This window comes from Adelges cooleyi, unplaced genomic scaffold (assembly GCF_023614345.1).
Source record: "Adelges cooleyi isolate 19-005CV unplaced genomic scaffold, UGA_ACOO_1.1 ACOO_flye_CR_arks_rails_tigmint_CR_PRNA_30, whole genome shotgun sequence".
Lineage (NCBI taxonomy): Eukaryota > Metazoa > Arthropoda > Insecta > Hemiptera > Adelgidae > Adelges > Adelges cooleyi.
Window position 1 is genome coordinate 13,489,596 of NW_026095971.1, and position 27,067 is coordinate 13,516,662.

Here is a 27,067-nt window from a genome sequence, read left to right on the forward strand (position 1 = left end):
TAAGACCACTTATCATTTAATTATCCCATAAAGTAATCAAGATAGAATCCCGTACTTCGTTAGGATTATCTGTGTATAGATGTTTTATTACACGGAAGAATTAGCTGAAGCCACCTAATATCTTTGTTTTGGAATCGAGATTTAAAAACTACTTAACTTTTAAATTATTTTTACTTAACCCACTAAAACATTGAACTGGATTTATTGTTTTTTTTATTTCCTTTACTATCAATACTGGTCATTACTCTTTCCAAAACGAAAAGTTCCTTATTGCGTTTCTATTTTCATTTATTGCTAAATAAAGATATTAACTACCTACTTATAAAAATTCAACTTTTAGATATTTTTTTGTGTACAGCTTTTAAAGATAAAAATTTAGTATAAAAAATGATTCTAAAAACTAACAAATAAAAAAACCACTACCAAATCATAACTTCTTCAAACCCAAATTCAAAACCATTAAAGTTAAAATATAATACTGAACGATATGAATGTAACAATTGCTAATCTTTACACAACTTCATGCAATTGTAACCAGTCGAGTCGTCATATTTATAACAAATGTAAGAACCGCGGTCAAATCGTTAAACAACTTCCTCAAAACTAAAGGATGTAATTATTTAAATTGAATTATTGCAGCAAAAATGTTTTTTAAGATCTCTTATCAAAACTAAACAAATATTCGACTTATATTGTTGTTCTTATTCTCGTGTTCAAGCACAAAAATCATCAGAAAGTCTACAATGTTTAAGCTAGAAAACCCAAATTTCTTTTACCTATTAAGTTTAGCTAGCTGTATTAACTGTGTAAATTTCAGAAATCAATTAATAGGTCGCAAGAAAAATAATAAAAATGAAAAATCACCCATCACCCGATCGCCACCATAACTTAATTAGTTCTTGTAGAAAACTGAGAAACATACAAGTCAAACTTAAATAAAAGAATAAAATACGCATAATATGGGCTATCGACGGACATAGGAATTGCACAGACCAACGAACTAAGTATTTTCGGTAAGGATACATATGATATCTTTCCTTGAGAAAGCAAAAGGTATATGAGACGCCTTGAACACAAGGGTTATAAGTGACATTTTTACAAAATCTGAGTTAAGTTCACAGCTAAACTACAAATTGTCCATTCGATTTGGTGATAAATATAAAAAAGTGAATTATTCATAATTTGCTGTGATCTGGTAGCAAATCACCTAATCCCTAAACAAACACGTCATATAGATGTAAACTTTGAGCTTGATTTTCTCGAAATCAATAAAATGTGACATATAATCCTTGTGTTCTGGCGCCTCGTGTGATAAAAAAAAAATGCATGAAGTTGTAGAGCATATAAAATAGATTAGACGGTCAACAAATTTTCAATTTCACATTGAGGATTTAAAACTTGGCATAACGGAACTTCTAATTTAATACTTTAAGATTAAACGTTCTGTAAATTACAAATTGGTTTTATATCATTATTTTAAATAATTACACAAACTTAATGATATCGTTTACTATAATTGTATAAGGCCGAAAATGTCAATACGTACCTGCACAAAAGGTATCACTAAAGGAGTTGCCATGGTAATTAAATGGCCATTCAATGCAATGGAAACAAGAAAATATTAACTTGAGTTTAAACTTGTAAAATTTAACAAAGCTATTTTTCGTTATACTTCTGTCGCTAGACAAGAAATTTTAGTATATAAACTTCATAGTAATAGTTTATAACATTTTTAAAATAATATAACTCATAAGTATAACTAATTGTATTTACATTAGTACGACTAAACAACGTTGAAGCTGCAAGCGCGGTAATGAGTGGTCACAGTTGTGAAAACATATGATACTGATATTCAAATTTTGCATTCACGAGATAAATAAATATTTGCTTAAGTAAAAACTGCCAGCAATCTTACAGCTGTTGTTATATCGATGCTAGCGGTGTTTGTGGTTAATTTAGAGTAATATAGATAGGAGGAGCCGTTCCATCAAAATATTGATTAGAAAATGAGTACTTTTAACAATGTAGATAAAACCCAATTAATACGGTAATTGGCAAATAATTGTGGTGACATAACTTATGTTATTATTTATCACATGTAAAATATGGGAGTAAGTTGTCAGGAAATAATATTTCCAATTTTTATATATATATATATATATATATATATATATATGGTCAAATTGCAAAAAGTCACTTTTTGAGTCTACGTGGAATTTAAGGATTAACTATATTTACATGCAATACAATCGATTCTAATTTTAAATACCGCTGAGGAAATTAACGGAGTATAGGAACAAGTCGGTGAGAGAGAGAGAGAGAACTCGGCGACGAAAAAGAAAACTAGTGACAAAACCTGAATTAGTCAAATTTTGTATTCAAATAATTTAATTTTAATAAATCCTAAAGGGGAGACGTAAGTCTATTTTCGGAGACATAGGCCCAAATCTTCTTCCTAGTTACGCTTATTGGCTATTACGTTAAATTGTATAAAAATAGGTTTTATTTATAATGCAGACCACGGCCAGAGAACGGAGAAGAATTTCGTTAACCTATTGACTAGAACTATAATTTAACGTGTTTAGACTCTTGTTAAAATAAAAAAGTTCGAAATTCAATTGCCTACACGTTGGTGTATAACTAATACAACCTATCTCGTATAAAAGGTGTGTCGGTGACTACTGCGATTTGTCTTTTTGTACCATTTTAAGTGCCCCGGCCGCGTGAGACTATTACAAGGGCAACAGATAGATTACACCAGGAAAACTACTATTAGTTACTAATTCAACGATTCTGAACGGCTGATATTTTTATTCGGAACAAGCCTCTTAACGGTGGCAGCATTAGGAATATATATATATATATCATTAGAACCACAGATAAAGCAACAAAAGATACGAACAAACTTTTCTTTCGCCTACGGGCATAGCGGTTTTTGACTGAAAGTAAATAGGAACAATTGTCCAGACTATTTTTTTTACCCACAAAATAGCACATCTTTTACGCCACCTCGTTCCATTAAAGAGAAACAAGGAAAAGTCTACGTAAAATACATCTTTCTCCGTTAAACCTTCCGTTTTAGACTTAAATAACGACACGGCGTAAATCAAATATGAACTAGAATAATGGTCATTTTAGACTTTTGTACGGGCTATGATACGATTTTTTCTTATTTTATTTTTTAGTTTAATGCCTTTGACACGACTATATGTAATCATGTTATAAAAAGTATATTTACTATTTAAGTATTAATAATAAAGGTTTAGCGTGTTGATTAAAAAATGTTACTAAATTCTAATCACCTAAACCAAAGATTAATAGTAATATTGACAATACTATAGGTAGACAACACTATTGTTACAATTATTAGCAACACAATTTGCCCGGATTTCACTGTATTAAAACTATTATGAAATAATAAAAAAGAGCGTCAACAGACGTAAGATATTGTCCATCTACATTTATACTATATTGTTTAATTTAGGTCTAATATAACTAAAACAGCAATCCGGACAAATTATCATGTATCAGTATAATATTATTCGTAAACTGGAAATTTTACGTGGAAAACGAACAATAGTGTTGAAAATAAAAATACAATTTCCAAGCAAATAAAATCTATAAGTATAAATAAATACTATGTACAATAAACTGATTACAACGTTTTATTATTGAATAAAATAAATGTAAGAAAATTATAAAAAAAGCTAGTTTTTTAAAAGAAAAACATCATCTTTATTCTTCCGAACTGAGATGTACATTTTACATTCAAGTTTAGTAGAGTTAGTTACGAAATGGTCTGTAAGAATTTTTATGTAGCCTAGGGCCTTCACGCATTTTACCTTCATTTATCAAACATTTATTTCCTGCGTACGTGTTTAAAATATTACAAACATAATAATTTTACTCGACGAATAAATTCGAAAACTTTTCTTTACGAAGATTTTTTTATTTATTCGTTCAAATTAATATACTCAAAAATATTTCAAATATATTATTTTTTACCTCGTTAAGGAATAGTTAATTAACAATTCAATCAAAGGGCTAGGGATGTCAATCACGATGTGTATGCTTGTTTCATTGACTATCAAAAGGCTTTCGATAGAGTTGAACACGATAAACTTATAAAAATACTAGAAGTGACTGGAATTGACGATCAAGACCCGAGTATAATAAGCAATTTATACTAGAATCAAACTTCTGCTATACGAGTAGAAGCAGAAATGTCAAACGATATTCCAATAAAAAGAGGAGTGAGACAGGGATGCGTCCTGTCACCTCTTCTATTTAACTTATATTCGGAATTCATACTTCGAGAAGCTTTGGATGAAGTTAACGAGGGTATAAAAGTAAATGGTGAATGCATTAACAACATAAGATACGCTGATGATACAGTTGTATTCGCGAATAATATGTCAAGCCTCCAAAAAATTTTAGATAGAATAGTGGATATAAACGAAAGTTTTGGGTTGTCTCTAAATATAAAAAAACCAAATAAATGGTAATTTCAAAAAAACAAAATGTAAGAGAAAAGCTAGGGGACAGCAATAGAAAAGGTTCAAAAGTATAGCTATCTCGGTATATGGGTAAATGAGAACTGGGGACATGGGATGGAAGTTCAATGCCGGATTGAGATGGCCAGAGGTGCACTCGTAAAAATGTCTAAGATATTTAATTGTCATGATTTTTCACTGGGCACTAAGATTAGAAAATTAAGATGTTACATATTTCCTATTTTATTTTATAGTGCTGAAACATAGCATTAACTGAAACATCGAGTAAGAAAATTAAGGCATTGGAAATGTGGCTGTACCGCCGAATCCTAAATATCTCATGGACAGATCGAGTATCCAACGTGTGTGTACTACAGAGGATGCAAAAGGAAAAGACTGAAGATTATAATAACACGGAAATTAGAATACACATAATAAGAAATAACCAAAGAAGTGTTGGTAGACGAAGGATATCTTGGTTAAAAAATCTCCGGAACTGGTTTAGTACAACAACAATTGAACTATTTCGTTCATCGTTAGAAAGAGAAGCAATATTCAATATGGTTTTCAACATCCGAAACGGATAGGAATTTCAAGAAAAAGAAGAATTAAGAATAAAATAACGTGTTAATTTTCCGCCAAATACTAGAATAGTGTAATTAACACTAAATACTAAAAAACTAAAGTATTTAACGTTAAAGCGTTATCGAAACTATCGAATTTATGTGTACGGTTCTATAATGACTGTTTTGTAAAGTACAACAATATGCGCATTGTCATCAAGTGAAATCAGATTCCTTTATCTACTTACAATGCTTTATAATTAGTGTTAACTGATGCTATTACGCTATTGTTTATAATTAATTTCCAAACATATCATTTTCATTAAAAAAAAAAATGACTTGCATAATATTATACTTCAATACCTTATATTAAGCTTCATACCTTGTTGTTTGATAGATATTAAATGTTTATGCTCGTTCAAAAGTATTTTCATTATTAACATTTACTTGCTTTCCAGTCATACATATAATTAAATACTCCTATTTTCTCTAACTTATTTTTAATATTTATCTCCAAATGAGTAAATATTTAGCCATAAACATATTATTTATTAGGTACCCATAAGTCATTACTAGGAATTATAAAAACGATTATTACATCATATCTATCGTTATTCCAATATATATATATATATATAAATTAAATGTATTTATACTATATAAAGGTATATGTCATATTTATGTACAGTAGTTAATCTCATTAAGTTGAAATTTGAATTAATAACTGATTTTTTTTCATAGTGTTTTTTTATAATGTTATCTGGATTTTCCACAATTTTTTGTGTTCCTATCCTCCTACCAAACTAAATCCAAATATCAACCAATCAAATTTTTTAGTAAAATATTCTTAATTTTAAAAGCTAATAAACTATATACGTTACCGTTTAAGTTTCAATAGTTGATATAAAAAATATTAGTTTTGGAAGGGGTTAAAAACAAAAAAAAAATGGAATTTCTTTATAAACCCTATGAGATATTGATAGTTCAGGAATTACAGCATTGTTACCTGGAAAAAATTCCCATAGTTTTGAAATTTGGCACAACTGTTCACCTTAGGGTACTTATTAACATACTAAAACTCCTGACCACTCAAGCGAACGCTCGCTCTGCTCTGCTCTGCTCAATATAAGAAAAATCAGTTTTTCGCTATTTTCTCAAAAAGTTTCAGCTTGGCAAAAAATGTACATCTATACATTTTTGTTAAATGTTTAATTTACTATAAAAAAGATTCTTTGAAAATTTCTTCCAAAACTAATATTTTCTTCAATAATTAGCAAAATGCAAAGGGTAGTTTACATTTTTTTCTATAAACTGACTATTACTGTTTTGTATTGTAATGTTTATAAGCATAATAAATAAAAATTGTTCGTAGTTTATTTGTATTCAGAATATTGGTATACGCATGCCTCTGACACCGGTTAAAAAAAAAATGTACATGGTACATGAGTGGTTTGCGATAAAATGATCATCCAGTATAAAACGTATATAATCCATATTTATCAACAAACATCAGTCACATAATTTCCCTAGAACTTTAAGAATTAGTTCCTAGAGATAACAAGCTAAGAAGAAAGCCTGAATACTGAAATCCTTTCTCCTACTTTACACACACGTCTTCAATTTGTAATTATACAAGCCCTTATTTATTACGAATTGTATATCTTGTAAACCATTTTTCATCATTATACTAATATTTTTTTCTATTAAATTCAATAAATATTTTTTTTTAATATTTTGCATTTTACAGATAAGCGAACGAAAAAAATGAAAATGATCGATCATAAACCAAAAGTTCGTAATAAAACCGAATAGGAGTAAAATAGTATAAAAGTTCACTCAAATGTAACGTGTTCAAGGTCATTGTAAGTATATATATTTATTTATGATGACTTTGTTATAGGTATATTAATATATATATGTATATATATAGAGTCAATTCTCTTTTTCGTTTACTCAAATGACCTGGAAACTTTTAAAGTAAATAATATAGTAGTTTAAGTACCATTTCATAACAATAAACAGTGCGGCATTATATATTATACTACGTCATCCACATAAAACACTATTGTAATGATTTTACGTTAAGATAATAAAGAATAATATATTATGATTGTTATAACACGTATATGTAACAAATGACCTGCGTTAATCATGTATCTTCATTTAAAAACTATTCAAAGACCAAAGTCCTTCATTACCATTTATAATACTGTCCAGCATTATCTCAACGAGAAATATAGAAGTAAAATAATTAAAGTTACACTATGTCTGATACCAAAACAGTCAACACAATTGGAAATTTACCTGAGTTGTGTGAACAATAATAATATTTTTAACATAAACAACATCAGTATATTAATTCGATGTCAACGCAACTTACAATTTGAGGTAAACATTTTTTCAAGTTCAGTATTCTCAAAAGTGTCATCGCAAATGATAAAGAAGTAAAAGTAGATCTATCAATAAAAGTTTCAGTTTACAAATATTTTACCAATTTTTTTTCTCTAATTTCCAAATTTTTCGTAAATGCGTTTTTGGAACATTGCGACGGTACTCCGAATTTATATTAACTATGAGTAATCTATACAAAACTGAAATTTTCGAATAATTTACGAGATAATGCTTCTTACAATGCTTCGAGAAAATGAACTTATGTTAATCAAATAATATAAATTCCAATCGCTATAAAATAACTGTTACTGTTATATAAAAAACGGGAAATGTTCTGGTTGACAACGTTTATCATTGAATTGTATTATTACAGTTTTGCATAATTATTTTTCAATATTTGTATTTTTAACATGTTAATATATAATATTTCTTATAACTTTTTTTTTCCTTACACTTTCAATAGCAATATCTTGAAAATAAAAGTATATTTTTATAATTTAATTGTAATAAATCAAGATTATTTACTTTTTTAAAATAAATAATAAAATAAGAACATATTTTCGATCTAAAATAAACTCTACTAGCATCCGAACAGTGTTATTATAAAGTTTAATCGAGTGTGCGAAAGCCTTCAAGTTATAATATATAAGTGTTTGACTTTTAAATAGTTTCGCATTAACAACAAATGATTAAAACTTTTAAACATAAAGTCTCTTGGGGGAAGCTTATCATATATATACAGAGTGTTCCAGCATGAAAGGTAAGTAATAGGTGATTAACCAGTCAAAAATTGAAGGTTTCAACAAATAAGTAAAAAAAAAATGACCTAAAAAAACAAAAAATTTCCATGTTATTCTCAGTGCAAAGTGCTCACATTAAAAGAGGAATCACATCATTTTCAGTCTTTTTCAGGCCCTAACTCTAGTCTTATCACTTATCTTATCATTTATTTCTTACCTCTAGTCTCTAATTATTTATCTCTTATCACTAATATCTTATCATTTGTTGCTTACATCTTGTTTCAAATTATTTATCTCTAATCTCTCATAATTTATCTCTTACCAATTATCTCTTTTCTTTTATCTCTTATCAATTATGTCTTAGAATTTATCTTTTATCACTTATCATTTATTTCTGATCTCTAATCATTTTTTGAGTTAGGGGCAGAAAGGTATAGAAAACCATGTGACCCCTCTTTTAAGATGAGATTTTTGCATTGAATAACAGGGCATAATTTTTTTAATTTTTTTTAAGTCATTATTTTTTTACTTAACTGTCAAAATCTTCAATTTTTTACTTATCGAAAAAATGAAAACGGGGGATTATTTGGGGGTCCCCCAGATGTCTAATCAACTATTACTTACCTTTCATGCTGGAAACCCTGTATAAATATTTTAAACATACAACGTTAGGTGAATTGACAGAATTGTCATTCCCAAATTACACTTTTAGTCGCCATTTAAGTTAGGTATGTTGCTTGTATTGTGGAATAAACATAATACAGCAGCTATTAATTAACAAATATTGTGCTACTATATTGAGCAAAACAATTTTAAAGAGAAAATGTACATGTAAAATAAATAACTTTAAAATGAATTTTTCTGGGGTACTTTAATTAAAACTCGTTTATTCTCTGTTTATATATACTCTTTGTATATTCTAAGAACTTGTATTTTCTCCTGAGGGAATGGCAGCATCAATTAAGTAGTTATAATAACACTGAGCACTATACAAGTATTCCAAAATAAATAAATAACACGAACACAAAAATATAGGCCGTTAACCCAACTACTTGAAGAGCTTCGCCGATTGCCATATTTTTTTTTGTCACCTACGATAAGTATAATTTAATATACTTTGCCTCTTAGTCGCACGAACACATCTTATAACACGCATTAAAACATCTCATATAACAAAAAAGTTTCAAGTGTAACCTAAAGGAAGCCTGGGAGATTACTGATTAGACGTCCTCATAAAAAACCCTGGAATTAATTCAACCCCCCCCCTCAAAAAAAACCTTAATAAAGGATATTTTCGCTGTATGGTTATAGTAACAATACTGTTAAAAGTTAATGGCACTTTTTATTAATTGTTTAATATTAATACTGCAAAATAATGATTTTTCTTCCAACTTTTAAATAAGACACTGCCGAAATACATTACTCTGGCACCGAAGTTCAATGCAATGCTATCACAGCCGTGCCACAAACACTGATTTCTGTTGGTTATTGCCATAAAATCGAATATTCATTTAAAACTACCTGTTTTTATAAAATGTTCGAACAAACAAACCAATTTTCACATGTTTTGACATGAATATGACTGTGAGTCTCTCAAGAATTGTGTGACACTCATCGTTACGCTCTTGTGACATAATGAGGAAAAGTAATAGATAGAACGGTGAGGAAGGCAGGTAGGGGGGGGGGGGTGAGGTCTGAGAGGAGATGGTCTGAATAACTGATTTTATAAAGGCTGATGCTCCATAAGACATGTTCATGATCCAATGTCTTTCCTTTAAGATAAGATACTTCAAATCGTAAGATACTTCAATTTGTTTTATTTATCTCAAATCTACATATGTAATATATCAGTAAATGTAGTCGATTTAAAAAAAAAATTGACGTAAAATTAACTAAGCTACTTTATTCGATTTTTTCGCTTGTCACCATTTCTTCATTAAACATTAAAAAATGCAAAACGTTATAGTGAATGTAGTACGCATATGTCAGACCATTTAATATTCGCAATGCTGAAATCATGACAACCGAAAAATTTAACGGCTGCAACAAAAAAAAACTGTTAATGTATTTCATATCTTATAAAGCATAGAAAAATGGTAATTTTTCTAAGCGTAGAAACCTCTAATATATACATACATTAACTACGAGTATAATTTGTCTATATTGTCAGACCTATTTATAAACTCCCTTAAGTAATTCGCGAAGTTTTAAATTGTCAATAGTGGTATTTCGTTCCAAGTAAATTAAAGACAAGTAATGACATATGTGATGCAGAGTCCAGAGAAACTAAATAAACATATCAAAATGTTATACTCTATTATCCACGCACAATATATTGTTCATTGCGCTTCACATATCATAGTTATGATAAAACATTATGTAATAATTATTGTTCTAATCGTCTATTTAAAGAGATCAATGGTCCGTGGTTAGAGACAAATTACAATTATTGGCAAAGCTGGTTGTGATACCGCAAAGAGCGATATAATTAATTTTCTACCAAATATAATTTCATATTCTACTAAATTACTTTCCAATGGAATTTATGCATGAAAAGTTTCCATGCATAACTAACAACATGAATGGAACGTAACTCTTTGAAGAACAACAACAAGATAGACATGACCATCGCTCATTTATAATACTTTTTATGTCGTGCTAAAATTCGTTGTTCTGTAAAAACTGTACGAAGACATAAGATGCACCTACATGTAACCGCCAAACCCTCGTAAATTATACTTAATGTGCGTGTATAAGACATTCTTTAAATTCCTTTATTGGTTATAGTCAAGTTGACCACGCTTGCCGAAATCTCGCCTCTGTGGAAACAGTTGTCTAATCTTACCTACACTCGCATCGGACTGTAGTTACGAAAATGGTTTGCTCTGACGATCAGTTACGTGTTAACCATTCAAGACGTCTAACACCAGCAAAAATTACCCCGGGGAGAACGTATCTTGTTACGGCAAAAAGCTATCCACACTTTATATTTTACCACCCTAATGTAAACCGTAAGGATTATATTTCTCGCCACTGGGTTTAAAACTTCCTTTGCAATTAACTTAACGCTGTAAAACCCGCGAGAGCTGTAAAGTTAATTGCGACTAGATCATAATGATAATTGTTCATTTGTCAAACAGCATCTGATTTTTATCGCTAAATTATAGAGCATAATATTTTATACCTGGATAAATAATCAGTTTTATACTCTAAATTCGTCAAGTGACTTAAAGGTATATTTATAAACGTTAAAAAAATCCTATGGAGATAAAAATAAAATAATATTGAATAGAGCTGGTGAGCTTTGAATTTTTATTGAGTATCGACTCATTATAAAATATTTGCTTACCATTTTCATACTTTATGTTAATTTATTATATTATAATACGTTTAAAATGCAAATATGTTTTTTTTTAATTTAATACTTAAAAATCAATAAATAATATTATTAATATTTTTTATTTAAAAAACTAAGGGGTCTCCGGCCTTTATCTATTTTTGCCACTCCCTCGTCCGTTTTTAGATTTTTTTCTTAATACATTTAATACTAATATTACATAGTTATTAATAAATATTAGTGATGGGAATCCGAAAATCCGGATTTTTCAAAAAAACGCTATTTAAGTCACTTGAAAATCGTATAAATATTAAATACTATTACATTATAAAGATATGTATCTAAGTAAAATTTTTTGATAAAAATTAAAAAAAAAAAATTCATAACTTTGTCTATAAAATGCTTTTGCATTAAATTCCGGATTTTCGGATTTTATCAAATTTTGGAAAAATGAAAAGAACGTTTGATATATTTCAAAATGCATAAACATATAAGGACTTTATCAAAGTTAATAGATATTAAATAGTAAAATTACATTCTGTAAAACATTATTATTTTCAAATGTAGTTTAGATTATTAGCATTTAAGTATAGTGGACTTTTAACATGAATGGACGCGTCTAAGTAAAGTGATAACGAATCTGTAATAATCACGTTTTTGAGAAAATGGTGACTTAGGCCCTTTTGCATGAAGCAATTCAGCTAGTAATATCCAAAATGCTCTACTATTATTACTAAAATTATAAATATGTACTTAAAATAAAACTATCAATAAATAATATTGTTTAGATTCAATAGCATATTGTAGGATAGTAAAATATAAGGGAGATTTAAGAGTATTACATTAAAATACTCACAGTTTGATGGCATATATACGACTTATGAGGGTATATATAATATATATTTCTACATCAAAGATGAAAGAAAACAAATGCAGTCCGAGTCGTTATACCGTAATACCCTATACATACGCCCTCGACCGTTTAGTTTAGTTTAGCGCACGAGAAACGGCTGCTTCTATTTACGCATTCAAAATCCTTACAGGATTTTTTTTTCCTCAAACATCAAATGTCTAACTTTCGACTGCGTTCGGCGTCCTATATATAACCACGTTCGCATGTTAATCGTCTTTTGTACGTATGTCTTTACGTGCAAACCAATCTTGTATTGATTTGTTATTCCTTCACCTTGTAGACAAATGGCAATACTATTATCATGGCTTCTGGTGAAATCCTTTAGGGAAAAATATCCGTTGATTAAAATACCTATATACCATAAAACAGCAATTTACATTGTTTTTATACAAGGCATTTTATCGAACAAGTATACTAATTATCACATTTATCTCTAACCTGACTCCAAAATATTGACATCGTCATGTTGGCCAAATGGTTTCGGAGTTCAGCTCATCACAAGTATATATATATGAATGTTTGTGTGTTGGTGAAGCGTAAGTAATCTCGAAGGGGTCATAGTCTCGGCCGAGAAATTCTTCTATTCCAGTGGATTTCACACAGGGCGATTTATAGGAGAACGCGTCGATTTGACAGATATGCGACCCTCACCATGACACCTTCCCCCCCCCCGCTTTTGGCCCGAATTATATGACCACCGCGCCATCGACTCTACCCATGGCATGCATCGAAGGATAGGTTATTTTTTTTCACTCTCTTCCTCTCGATTGACGCTTAAGCTCATAATATAATATCACCAGACCGATGTTGCTATTATGATAATACAATTTATCGCCCACGCACACTGTATAGTGTGCAGAATATAATTTTTATATATATATAGTATATACCTATGTTGTATACGCAATGTCGGATGACGTTAAAGTTTCACACAGAAATGTATATGATACACATACTCTTTATTGTAGTAGTGGATGTGACGAGACACGGAAATTGTTCGCTTTTACCACCCGAAATTTAATATACTTGAAACTAATAAAACGCAGCTCAGACGCTTCTGAGTATTGCCGAATGCCGAAGAATTTTTCGGACATTCCGCAAGACATTCCAATGCTACCGCCACAATATTCACAATATTATAAAAGGTTTTATCATCCATCCCTAAACAGCTGTTTTCTATATCTATCAAGTATCACTATTATATGATATGTATATTATGGTTATTATTGTAAGTGAAATAGAGCGCTAAGTCCATAATTTCTTTACAGGAGGGATTATGATCATCAAATTAAAATCATCGACATCAGATAAAATTAAAGCCATCCGACGATACATAGCAATAATACTCTTTATTTACACTTAATATTATTTTTTGAGCAGTTAGGTCGTAAAATGCCATGTTTATGTCGCACAAACGCAAGCAAACTATTTGTATGAGATTGTGTGTGTGTGTATTATACCTATATAATTTATTGTTAACTCGGCCGGATTTCCAGGGAAACGTTGAAGGAAAGCGAAAAAAATTTAAAAAGATGCGATTTGATGTTGTCTTGTGTTTTAATATGGATATGTTTTTGGGCTGGGGGTCATTCTGAAGTACGTGTGTTACGATTCGTGTATAGACATAAAGATGTAACCGACATAAAGAACGTTATTTACAAAAGCGTTATGTTACAAAGCGTTACGCTTTTGTAACGCTGTGGGTGGGTGGGGTGGAAATGGAGTTGGGGTCAGTGGTGGAAATGGAGTTTGGGGTAGGAATGGGGATGGGGTGGAAATGGGGTTGGGGTTGAAATAGGGGTTGTGGTTGGAAATGGGGATAGGGTGCGGTGGGAATGGGGTTTGGGGGCATATATGTTGTATTCACAACGTGCAAACTAGAACTAAACTAAAATTAATTCAATAATTTAAGAGGTTATATTTTTATGAATTGTTTTAAGCCAGATATTAAACACTAATATACTAGCCAGAAACTTGATATGTTTTAATATACTAGCCACTTTAGATACTAGAAATCATTATAGTTATACGGACCCGTAATGCTAAAACATATGCATGATTCAATGTTTTTACGTGGTACGGAGAAAATAACTAGGTTTTTTTAATGGTGAATTTGTCTACTCCTATCTCAGTAGGAAACAGATTATCATTCTGAAATTCGCCATAACTATTGCATTTAGGATTCTGCTAGACTGGACTTTTGAAAAAACTCATTTACGTTTCATACATTTTACAAAGTACTCTAGATTTGTAAAGTAAAAATTATACAACAACTTGACAACATACACCTTGTGGTCGACCAAAAACATTAGATAATTGTTGAAATTCATATATTAGTAGTATTTTACTTTTTTAACTGCCGTGGTTTAATAAAATATACTATAATATGTCAGAAAAAAATAGCAGTGAAAACAATAATTTCTTACTGACGGGAAAACGATTCAGACCCAACGGTGTTTTAAAGATAACTCACAATCAGAAACAGGATAATCAATTCACCCTTTTTGCAGGTAGTCATAATCAACTTTAGCCAAAGAGAATTAAGGGAGTTTAAAAAAATCTCCCTTTCTGTGAATCACTTACACGAAAACCTTTTTTTTTATAGATAACATAAATTTATAAATTATTTCCTTTTTTACTGCTATTAATTTACTACTGTTAGTCTAAAATTTCAGTAGGGTTTTCTTTTTTTGCACGTGCATTCATAGAGATCCGGGGGGGACCAGCCTGGTGGGGCACTACTTCCCCTCAAATCGGTATGGTTGAGTCGTGATAAATTATCGGATTTCTATTAGTCTGTTGCAGATCATCAACCACTGCACGATTAAAATTAATAAAATTCTATAGAACCTCAATACAACTGAAGATAAAATACGATTTTGTGCCAGGCAAGCGTTAACATCAGGTTTGTATTTCTTTGTAGTACCTAATTGACTGTTCCATAATCACGTTTTATGAGTCAATGATCTTTTTCAATATCAGTTGGAGGAAGAAACATGACGTTTAAAATTTTAATGAAATCAGCTAGGTTGGTGGTCTTTTGGCATCTCTCTGTAGGCCTCATTGCGCTCAACCATGTTAAATATGTAACACCATAAATCCAAAATTAAGTCAACGATTCGAACAAATGTAAAAGCTATAACATTTTTCTTTATTATCTTTTTACTGACCGAAACTAAAACGGTAGTGTGAGCGAACACACGTACATTGCAGTACATACAAAACACTTAATATCAGTACGATTATGATCTCCCATTAGTACCTACGTAATAATACATTACAGAACGGGCGACGCTGGCATTCATGATACTCAGCAACTTATCAACGAAATGAGCCTAAATCCCAAAAGATTAAGCTGTGTAATCGCTGTGGAGTTAGCAAAATCATCCATACCGACTACTAACAAATGCGTAGTGTTACATTTTAATGCGTTAATATTTGGAAATGGTCCATGTTTAAAACATTGGCTTAAACATATATACACACATACTCACGCGCCACACATAAATCTGCCAATAAATCACTCGGCGTCTTTATTTACAAAATATCAAAAATAAGTATTATTGAAATTTAACTATTTTTGACATAAATTGTGTATACAATCATTATAAACACGGGGTACATTAAAACATTATTTTTTATTTATTACATACAAATTAACCTAAGTTGTAAACATTGTATTATATGAAAACCAAAAGCAGAAACTTTACGAATTTGTTCCGTTCAATAACTGAAAATTAAAAATATGTATATGAAGGATGATAAATGGCATTCAAATTATTTTGTCTACTTAGACCTTAGTACAGCTTATTGGTACAACAAAGTCGTCGCGTAAAAATAAATAGGTACCTAATAATGTATACCTACTGTTAATTATTCGTAAAAGTTGAAAAACAAAATAAACAACATAATATTTACAGTGATTCACTGTTTCATAATCAAACAGGTAAAAAATACATCTGAGCGCACGACAGTGCTCCAGGCAAGTTCCAGTAATGCCAGTGTATCTTTACACGAACCAATTCACCTAGTTTTTCTAACCCACATATTTCTGTTTCCTCTTAAAATAAGCTTAAGATAACATAGATTAAGCTCGAGTAGCTTAGAATACTGTACAAATTTAAGCCCTTAATAGTAAGCCCTTTCAAAAGGAGAGAATTTCAAAGTTTTCATTTTTGTTACGGATTCACTGTGAAATTTTCAACGTAAAATTTGGTACAGAGGCAGGTCTAATAGTGACAACTAAAGGAGCAACAAAAACCTAACAGTGAAAAAGAACCAAGTTCCAGCCCCCTCTCCAAAAAATCAGCCTATGAAAGTAGGGATATCTACATTGTGGTCAAGTCTGCTTTTTCTTGAGCTCATAACCTTACTTCATAGCTCACTCCTACTTTAATGAGCAACACTTATCTTTTATTTGTATTGCTTAACACTTGGCCAGTTTGAATGAAGCATAAAACATCATCGTTGTTCCAGCTAAAATTATGGATAACACAATTCATTTCTAGCTGGAATCACTGAATTAATTAATAGTTGGCCCAACTTAACATAGTTGTACTTGGGTCAACTATTAATTTAGTTATTCCAATTAGAACTGTATTGTGTCCCTATATTAACCATTATTTTAGTTGGACCGATCAATTTTGTATTTTTTCCGTGTAATGTTGATGTGAACTATGTAATATTTGCTGCGATTAACAAAATAATTTCCATTGATCATCGGTCTGTTTGATTGCGTTCACAATTCATTTAAACATTTCTACCTAAACAACGCCATGAACATCTTAAAACAAATGTCGCGTCGTTTTGAAAACATGACATACAACATTCGAAAAATACGAGACTATAATGTCGTACAGTGAAATAAAATACTTATAAATATTCTGTTAATTTAATAGTAAGTATAGAACCATTAAAATCTCCAAATTCTGGGTAGTTGCCAACTTTAAGTCGAACATACAAATACATGTTAATGATTATATGATTTCTGTTTAATAGGTTATTTTCATTTTTGTCGAGAGTGAATCTAATAGTTATTACGGGTGTATGACATATTACATAATACGTTAATATTGTGGCAAATAACAGGTTATTAGTTTTGCAATTTTACTAAAGTATTTAATTGCTAATTGTTAAGTAGTATAACATAAAATTACCCGACTATATAATGTCTATATGTGACCTAGATTTTTGTCAAACGGAAATCGGAATAGAGGAAAACTTCCAACGGTTCATTTATTCTATTCAGAAAATTATCCGAGAAGAGCGAAATTGATGATTTCGGTTCTATCGAGTTATTTATCACCGTATATTAAAAGTGTCGTTTTGGGGGTAGTCCAGGTTTTTTGGGGATAAGTGAACTATTTACGCTTTCGGCATCCTACAAAGATGCCCGTATACAAGTACAAATTTCGAGCTATGACCACATCGCTATTGAATACAACAGCAAACTTAGTAACTATAACCACCTACTAATCATCCGTATCCAAACTACACAGACGCTCTCATACTTCAATCAGTGTCAACTGTTAATACAGTCTTTGGAAGATTTATTGTATAGGTACAACAAACAGTACAAGTATTTCAAACATATTTGCGTCCCTTTAAGATAGTGTTATGCGTGGATGCCAACATCATCAAGGCCCGCTCATGCTGATCAAAATTAACACGGAAAACATACTACACATCACAGAAAAACGTAGCGCGCAGCTATTAATTTATATCACTCGTCATCAAGGGTCTGTTGTCAACATCAAACCTTTGGTTGTTTGTCTGCATTGCGCACACATGTATAAATACAATTCTGTAGTAAAACGACAAAGTTGGCAAGTGTGTAATATTTTTATCCGTTTTTAAATTATTTTGTGGATTTGTTTTATAATACAATTTAAAATACGTTTACACAACAAACCGAAAATTGGATAAATAGTGGATACATAGGTAACAACTTTTGTCATTCTACCGCAGAAATAATAATACTAAAAAAAAAATAAGAATATGGTGCTACATTTTTTTTTTATTGCTACATTGTAAGTCCATTCTGATCACACTATTAATACTGTGATTATTTTATAATTTAATTATTAGTATTATTTATATTTATTTAAACTTAATCATTATTATTAACAATCAATAAGTATGCGTAAAACAAGTTATTGTATTATGCCATAATATGATAAATGTTTCTCTGAGAATGTTGTTCTCAAGTTGCACTTTGGCATACCAAAGTGTCTAGGTAGATCCTAGGTATAATAAGAGTTATGAATTTTGACAAACTGTCATTGCGAGACTTTCATGCTAAGTTATTAACAAAATAGAATAATCTAAAAATGGGAACTAATATAAGCGTACAGAATGTCTATCGTCGAGATATTTTTAAGTATATTAATTAATTCGAATACCTCTGTGTCGTGCATAACATGACAGTGTTATAACAGAGGGACGTTAAATATTAGATGATTACTCATTAGGAAGTACCTTGAAATATTTAGGCGGATGAAAATCACTTGGAATTTCACGGAAACACATTTAGTACAAGGATTTATTCAAAAAAGTAACTAGATACTTTAATCCCTCGTCTAGTGGGAGACGCTATTTTTGTTTAAGCTAATTATTATTTGAGTGCCAAAGTTTTTCGAATGTTTTTTATTTAACCAAAAAAATATACAAATACTGAAAGCTCCAGACAATTTAAAAACTGTAGAAACCTATCTGCTAAGTTATCTGAACAGAGCAAATATTATGACGGTGTCGTTTGGGCAATATATCCTGGTAAAAAGCGCAAACGTCTAATATTGTATTTTATATATTATGTTTTTAAAATGTTCTAATATAAAATCAAACAACGTTCTGGCCACTTTAGATATGCAATCAATTGTTGTTATGAATTATTAAAATCAAACCATTATATACGTACGAGGGCAGCGCTAGCGTTATTGGATTATGAAATACACACTATCAAAGTTTAAATAAAAAAATTCAGGACCACACACTTTGTTTGAATTCATTGAAGACGAGCAATAGTTACTAAATCATTTGTTATTTTTTTTATTAATTAAAAAACAACATAAAATTCATTACCACCAATAAAATAATATTGACAACGTTTAAAAATAAACTACCTCGAAAAGGATTTGTAATATATTATAATAATATTATTATTGAATTAATTAAAGAAATAAAAATATTAGTCTTAAGAAACGAAGATCAGTAGAACACGTTAATTGACCATTTAATTTGTAGTTGAACTTTTAATAATTTTGCTTTTCTTTTTCTCTTTTTTTCAATGAAAACGCCCAATTCAAGATGTAACGCCGGAAAAAACTGTTTGAAGGAACACCGTTTCTTTCAGCATATAATTGAATTTCCCAAATGGACGCGTCTGTTTGTAGTTTGTAATAAAATTGTCCTCGTCGTTTATATACGACAGAGTAACGCTTTTTTTTTTTGTACCCGCAAATGCCGTTAATTTTTAAAACTTACAAGATGAACTCAGAATGATATCAGTTTCTGTCAAGTCCTTGTGACTTACTCTTTCATATAATTAAAATCAGTCGCACTAGTTCACGCAGAAAGAGTGACACAAAACATAACGATTTGTATAATAACTAATAACGTAGAAATAATTAAAATTACAATAATCATTTGTCTATCTCGAAGAGACTCTAAGATAACGTTAGTGGAAATCATTAGGATAAGGAATATAAGGATTAAATCTTTGGTATCACTATATTTTTAAAAAAAATAATAATTATATAAGTATTTTTGTATTTATAACCACATAACGATAAAAACGAATTGAAATAAACCGCGGCGCGGGCGCGACTCATTTTAAAAAGTTATTATAGTATGCTTGTAAACGCCATCCAAGGACGAAGAACCAAACGGTTTTTATTGCATCTGTAGGTTATAAAAACTAACAGAAACACACACAAAGATAATACCATTTAGTACCAGAATAATCGGACAACGATAATATTGACTGATAATAATTAATTTGTGAGAGCTGATTGGTTGACAGTCCCAACAAATGTGTTTATTTGTCTATTCCATGTTGTTAAAAAAAAGTAATATCTTACAGCAAACCAATTGGAAAACAAACGACATACGTGTCTGTTCACTCCACTTTCGGAGAAAACAAAATGAATTTATAATTATCTTACACAAACACCAAACTTATATAATACTCTCTTCCGGAGCTTAAAGATGTTACGTTGCTTGACGAATACCAAATCCTGTATTTAACGCTAATACACCAGAGTATTTAACGTTTTATTTGTATTTTTTAACATTATTTTATTTTTTATAATAATTCTTTTAAACCCGGAATAATTACTGCTCTAAAAAAACACAATAATAGTTACGTATAAAAATCTATTAAACAAATGTAACTTAAAAATGTAAGACATAAATGCAAATTTAAAATCTACAAATTCATTTTTTTTTTGTTAAAAATTTTTAATATAGTAAATTATACATATTTTATCATTATTTTCGATCATTATTATTTTAGAAATACTGAAGCAACGCTTGTGGTTATATAAAGTAAAAAATTTAATAATAACTATAGCTTTTTTTTTGGTAGTTAAGGATTTATTTAAATATTTTATTTCTTTTCCATAATTATTTTATTTGTTGCAATATAAGTTTATTTTAGAATAATGGTTTTTGGAAAATATTATACAACAGTTTTTCGGAGAGATTTATTTATCTTTGTATACATTTTTCGTATGAAATTTATACCTAGTTAGTAGTTACCTAAGTATAAATACTTATATTATGTACAATATGTATATAGGTTATCTTAGTTGAGTAGTATTGAAAACATTTATTTGTGATTATCCGGACTTGTCGGGTACCAAATTTGAAAATCTGCCGCTGACTATACTATATCCATAATAGTAATAATTAAATAATAATAAGGCGAATTTTTTTTTTTTTAATCTTAAAACCATTGATTATAAATACGTATTACTTCAAAGAATACTAATAATATCTGCTAAAGCCAAAATACTCTAAACAAAGCCTGGATTAGACCTTACCAGGTGCGCGCGATCAACAAGAGCTACCCTACCCTTATGAGTACTGATTTGTACTAACTACTATGATATTATGACACGGGGCCCTTGGTGTCATGAGACACTGCATAAAAGCAAGCGTTTTTCTTATAGAACAAAGGCGCTTTCTCTATGGTTTTCTACATTATATTGGCCGTGATTACCTGACCGTCGCGACAGTCCATTAGGATCGACCAGCGATCTATTTCAGCAAAAAATAATAATTGTTCGGCAAATAATACCTTTAACCCCGTGATAGGATATGCCGTAACTCCCGGGGCCCGACTAAAACCGTCATGTTTGCCGGAAGTCGGTATTGCTATGTAACATGTTGACTTTGGCGTGGTCGTTTTATGAGTTTTCAAGGGACGCGATGCAGAAGATATAAAAAAAAATACAATAGCAAAAACAAAAAGAACAATTATTCAAATGTTATACTGTAATGCGCGTTGTACCTATATGAATGCATTGTTATCGTGAACTGAATTTTTATTTGATCGACGCCGTAAGTATTAAAATGCATGCCGGTATAGGCTACTCACCTGGACATCGTGTATTATTTGAAAAATCAAAACGAGCAATATTAATAATAATATAAAATTATTATTATTGTCGTGAGTATCTATAGCCAGCCGTTACTTTGGATTCCGTCGAATACGGCACGGACACGTTCCGGACTTATACACCGAGTTAACTCACCGCGATGGTTGTGCGGATCGTCCTCGTGAGCGAAAAGCGCGCGCGACTGGTAACAAAACGCGAGTGGCGTTTACCACCGGTGATCGTCGGTCGTCGACGTCGAAGGGTGGCTGCTGCCTGCAAAGGCTGGCGGCCGCGGCGCGTCAAACCGTTTACAACGCGTACGATGCGCGCGGCAGTACGGACGCACACGAACAGCACTCGGCGGCAGCGGACTCTTGTCGTCGTCGAGCGGCAGCGATCGCGTCAAGCATACATCGCCGTCGCGGCCACTTGGACGACGGCGTCGGCGGCACGCGCTTATGCCGTTTACTCCGTTTTCTTAACGTACGCATACGCGCGTCCGACACCGCCCACTTCCCGTATCGTCGCTTCACTATGGATGCCATCCGCCGCCGACCTGTAAAGAAAGGGTACAACGCGCGCTCATTAAAAAATTAACTATTGTCGACTACATTTTGTAATTGCCGATACTGCGGTTGGCGGGGTACACGCGGTAGGCTCTAGCAATCTGAGAACAACCGGTGATGAATTTTATATTAATTTTATTTGGGGGTATACACGTCCATCGCGATAATATATAACCCGTTTCCACCGACACTATGGCCATGGGTGATAGTAAATACTATATTTTTCCCAAGGGAAATTTCCGTGACCAAACGGTTACGGATTTTGGATTTTTTATGCTTTTAACTCACTGCCCAGTTGTTGTTTTTTTTTTTTTTTTTTAATTTGTTTTCATGATATATGAATATGAGCAAATATTTAAAAAAATTATACTTTAATAGAAATAAGTAATAACTAGGAACTACGTTAATACCTTTTAGCTTCGATGCGGAGCTGAGATGATGTTTTTACAATAGTGTGTTTTATTTATCTGTTTATTTAATAGATGAAACAGAAGTAATAAAAAAATAGTTAAATGAGTTTAAAATTGGAATCCAATATTCATTTAATAATCTACTATTGATAAACATTAATAAACATCAATAATATCATGAACCCTTTCCCCTAGAAGGGTTGGACACTTTTAGGACATTATGTTGTTTAGGTATGTCTTATTTATTTTTAAATAATCACTTTATAAATAGTGAACAAAGAACAAAAAAAATAATAACAATTATAAATAAGGGATGCTTTTTAGATCAGTATTTATTTTTGCTTATCAAACGACTGGCAAAAATCATAAAAAACCTTTTACTATAATTTATTGATAACCTTATTTAACACTTTAAAATGTAATACTTCCAAGAATGAGTCGAACAAGGTAATAGTGATCCATTCCGAACTGTGCTCCAATATTTGAATTAATAATATTTACTACTTGGTATATTGGTATTAAATTGATTAATAAATTTAATCAAATTAATCAATTTGGTATTATAAAAACTGTACCATGTGGTCCTTAAAATTGGATGTTTCACATTTTGAGTAAGGGATTACACTACAAGACGATTTAAAAGTCACGTAACCCAAAATATAAATTTAAATTTCTAAGAGAGTTCTCCGCGTGATTCTATTTTTCTTTTTCCTTGAACTCATTAGCAACTCAGTTTTATAAAAATGTGTACATTTCTATGATTAAACTTTGTTTTTCTAGTAAAAATAGACATTTCTATAATATAACCAAGGGATTATGAAATATGTACATTCAGTGGCGTTAAAAGGGGGCCAGAATTCCACCGGGTATAGGGAAATTATCCGACTAGCTATGGGCCGCAAAAATGATAAGTGCTAATTTATTCATTTTATAAGCCGGTCAGTTCCTCTCTCTTTTAAAAACGTAAATTCCAAATATTTATTTTCGGTTGTGCAGCTTTTGAATCACACTGTATTATGAATAATGTCCATAAAAATTAGTATGGGAAAACTAACGAAAAACCGTAGTATAAATTTCCTATACTTAGCTAAAAAGTTATAGAAGCAATTACTAACATAACGTAGAGTCTATCCTTTTTATAATATTAGAAACTATTACATCTAATGTATCTATGTACAATTAAATACTTAGCGCATTATCACAATATTGAGCTACAACATTATTTACTTATTAATATAGTGTTTAATTACACAGCTTCACACACACAAAAATTCACCGGTAGACTTAACTAGTGTGTTTATATGTATTTCAAGCCACTGAATTCGAAGCTGAGGTCGAAAATTGAAAATTAGTTTCCATTTTCAATATAACCCAAAAATATTCATTTGTTGTACTATTTTACTATAATAAAAAAAACGTGAGTTAGATTTGCAATCCTAGTCGTAAATTAAAATCTACCTTTTGCTATGACGGCACCCACACGCACTTGCCCAAGGACTCACCGAAATAAATCTATTGCCCACAGTCACCACGTGGAGGTGCCATGATTGCAAAAGGAACAACTCAACAGTACGCTTTAGCCATTGTGGTTAAAAGATAAGATAGTTAAAAGCGTAGGATTTCTATTTCATCTGTTGCAGAATCTGCTTTGAAGCTGTCCTTATCAATGTTGTGAAGCTATTTAACTATGGTGTGCTAATTATGTAATTCTGATTTCAAATTCAAATTTTACTAGTATCGTCTGCCAAAGCAACCACAAAATGAAGTCATAGGGTTTTATACTCTGCACAGACCCCCTCCCACTGCCCTTCCGAAGCATAAAGTCGAGTGGTCCATACTAGTGAATTTTTGTATACTTCGGGGTGCTATATTTTAACTTACGACTAGGATTGCGAATCTAGCTCTCGTTTTTTTATTATAGCAAAATAGTACAACAAAATTATGTTTTTTGAGGTTATGTTGAAAATGAGAGTGAAAATTTCTACCTCAGATTCGGATTCAGTAGCTTAAAATACATAGGAACTGACTATTCGAGTACGTCGGAGATCCGAATTTTTTTGTGTGGCTATGTTTTAAATACAATTACCATTGCTACTTTGAGTCGTTATTGATAACCATAATAATCACTATTGGTTTTTAAACTAATTTATTGTTCAAAATCCAGATTAAAATACATAAGTAGAATAAAAACTTCGAATGCATGTCAATACGCTTTTGAACACAAGCTTACGCGAGAACGCGGTTTAACGGCTAAATACATTTTTTCTTTAATAAAATAATTTTTGACAAGCAAAATAATAAACGAACTTGGCCAATGGTTAATTTGAAGTACTCCATACCAAAAAAAAAAAAATGTACAAGGTTCAATAGTTTTATAGAAAGATTAATTATAATTTACAAACAAAAGTATCTCATGAATTTGTAAGACCTTTTATCAGCTTCCAAACCTTTTGAAATGTTAAATAAAATAATTTCTTTTATCGTCATCAGTCATCACTCATCACACAACATAATTAAACATACGAAAAAGGAACTATAACTTAAAAGCACTGTTTCCTAGAAATTAAATTGAGGCATGATAAAAACTAAAAATATTAACTTGAAAGTATTTCGCCGTAAAATCAACAATATCGCATTTTTTTAGTCCTCGATTAAAAAAATGAACCATTTGTCCTGGCCAATCACAAACGTTTTATACTGTTTCCACTTTTGTTAAAAATATTTATACTTCCCTAATAATACAATGCACAAGGTTCCGGAAAGAGTAGCTCAGTTAAAAAAATATATATTTTTGACTTTTTTAAGGTGTAAAATTATTAATTAATACAAAAGCATTAAAATAAACACACTCATTGATGTATTTTATACTGATGATTAATATAGTTATTTTATTAGTTCGTTTTCGTTTAACACTTATGCATTTTATAAATTCTACTGTTCAACGACTAGTAAAAATAAATATATTTTTTATTAAAATTCTATAAGCTTTTAATTAACTAACAATTTTATCAATCATAAATTATTAATTAATCGTAAAAAGTTAAAATACATCAATCACTATTTTTTTTTAATTTACGGCCTACAAATATTTTAAAAATCAATCAGTATCTTCTTTAAAATATATACTTATATTCACTGAAATGATATATTCCATAACTGTTTAGTATTCATTGTTATTTTATTAAATTATCGATTGTATAATATGTAGTGCACAAAACGTGTCATAAGTGTATTTTTATGAAAATTACAAATTTAGTTACGTATATAAATAAGTGTTTAATATATAATAACCTTTTTATATGTTTGTATATATATCTGTGGCTTGGAACAAGAATGGCCAATGGAAAATGAGCTTGTCGGGTATCCAATACTTTCGTATGATGTATTGTTTTAAATAGATATGTATAGTATATCGGTAGTAAATACGTAAAAAACATTACAATTTCATTCGGTTTTATCAATGAACATTCTGTTTTACTTTTCATAAAACGTGTAAGAATGTTTTGATAAACAGTTTTTCTTTACAAACTTTATAGACAATTTATTGTTGGTAAATTATTATTATACTAAAATATTGTTTTACATTCTATTAGTATGCTGTATGTATAGGGTAGCACCAATGCGTATTTCAAAAAAGGAAATTGACAATAGATTAGCTGTCGGTGATTGGGCAGATTATAAAAAAAAAGTTTGAGTACAAACAAAATGTGATACAGGTATTTGTCGACTTCAAAAAAGAATCAAATGGTTTGAGCACGTAATGAGAAGTTCAAACACAGAGTACCTAAAAGCGGCCGTCGAATTCCAAATTTACATTGGAAAACCAACATGAGGAATTAAACTGATGACAATTAAAATTCAATATTTTAATAAGATGAATTAAACATTTTAATATAAAAATTTCGTTATCGGGTTTTATCATATTACTATTTCTCCATGATATAATAGTTTTTATAATATTCTTCCATGCCATACCTAACACTCTCTCTGTCTCTTTTTAACGATGTCGATAATCGGACCTCTCTCTCTCTACTATCAGTCCATTTCTTTATATA

General features: G+C 30.5%; 1 protein-coding gene across 1 annotated transcript in view; it reads right to left on the reverse strand.

Annotated features, from left to right (window-relative positions):
• LOC126838730 (FMRFamide receptor-like) overlaps window positions 1-22,423 on the reverse strand; it is a 48,149-nt gene extending 25,726 nt beyond the window's left edge. The window contains exon 1 of the mRNA XM_050573390.1: window positions 22,036-22,423. The gene's annotated coding sequence lies outside the window, so the exon portion shown is untranslated. The remainder of the gene's footprint in view (window positions 1-22,035) is intronic.
• Between the last annotated feature and the right edge of the window lie 4,644 nt (window positions 22,424-27,067).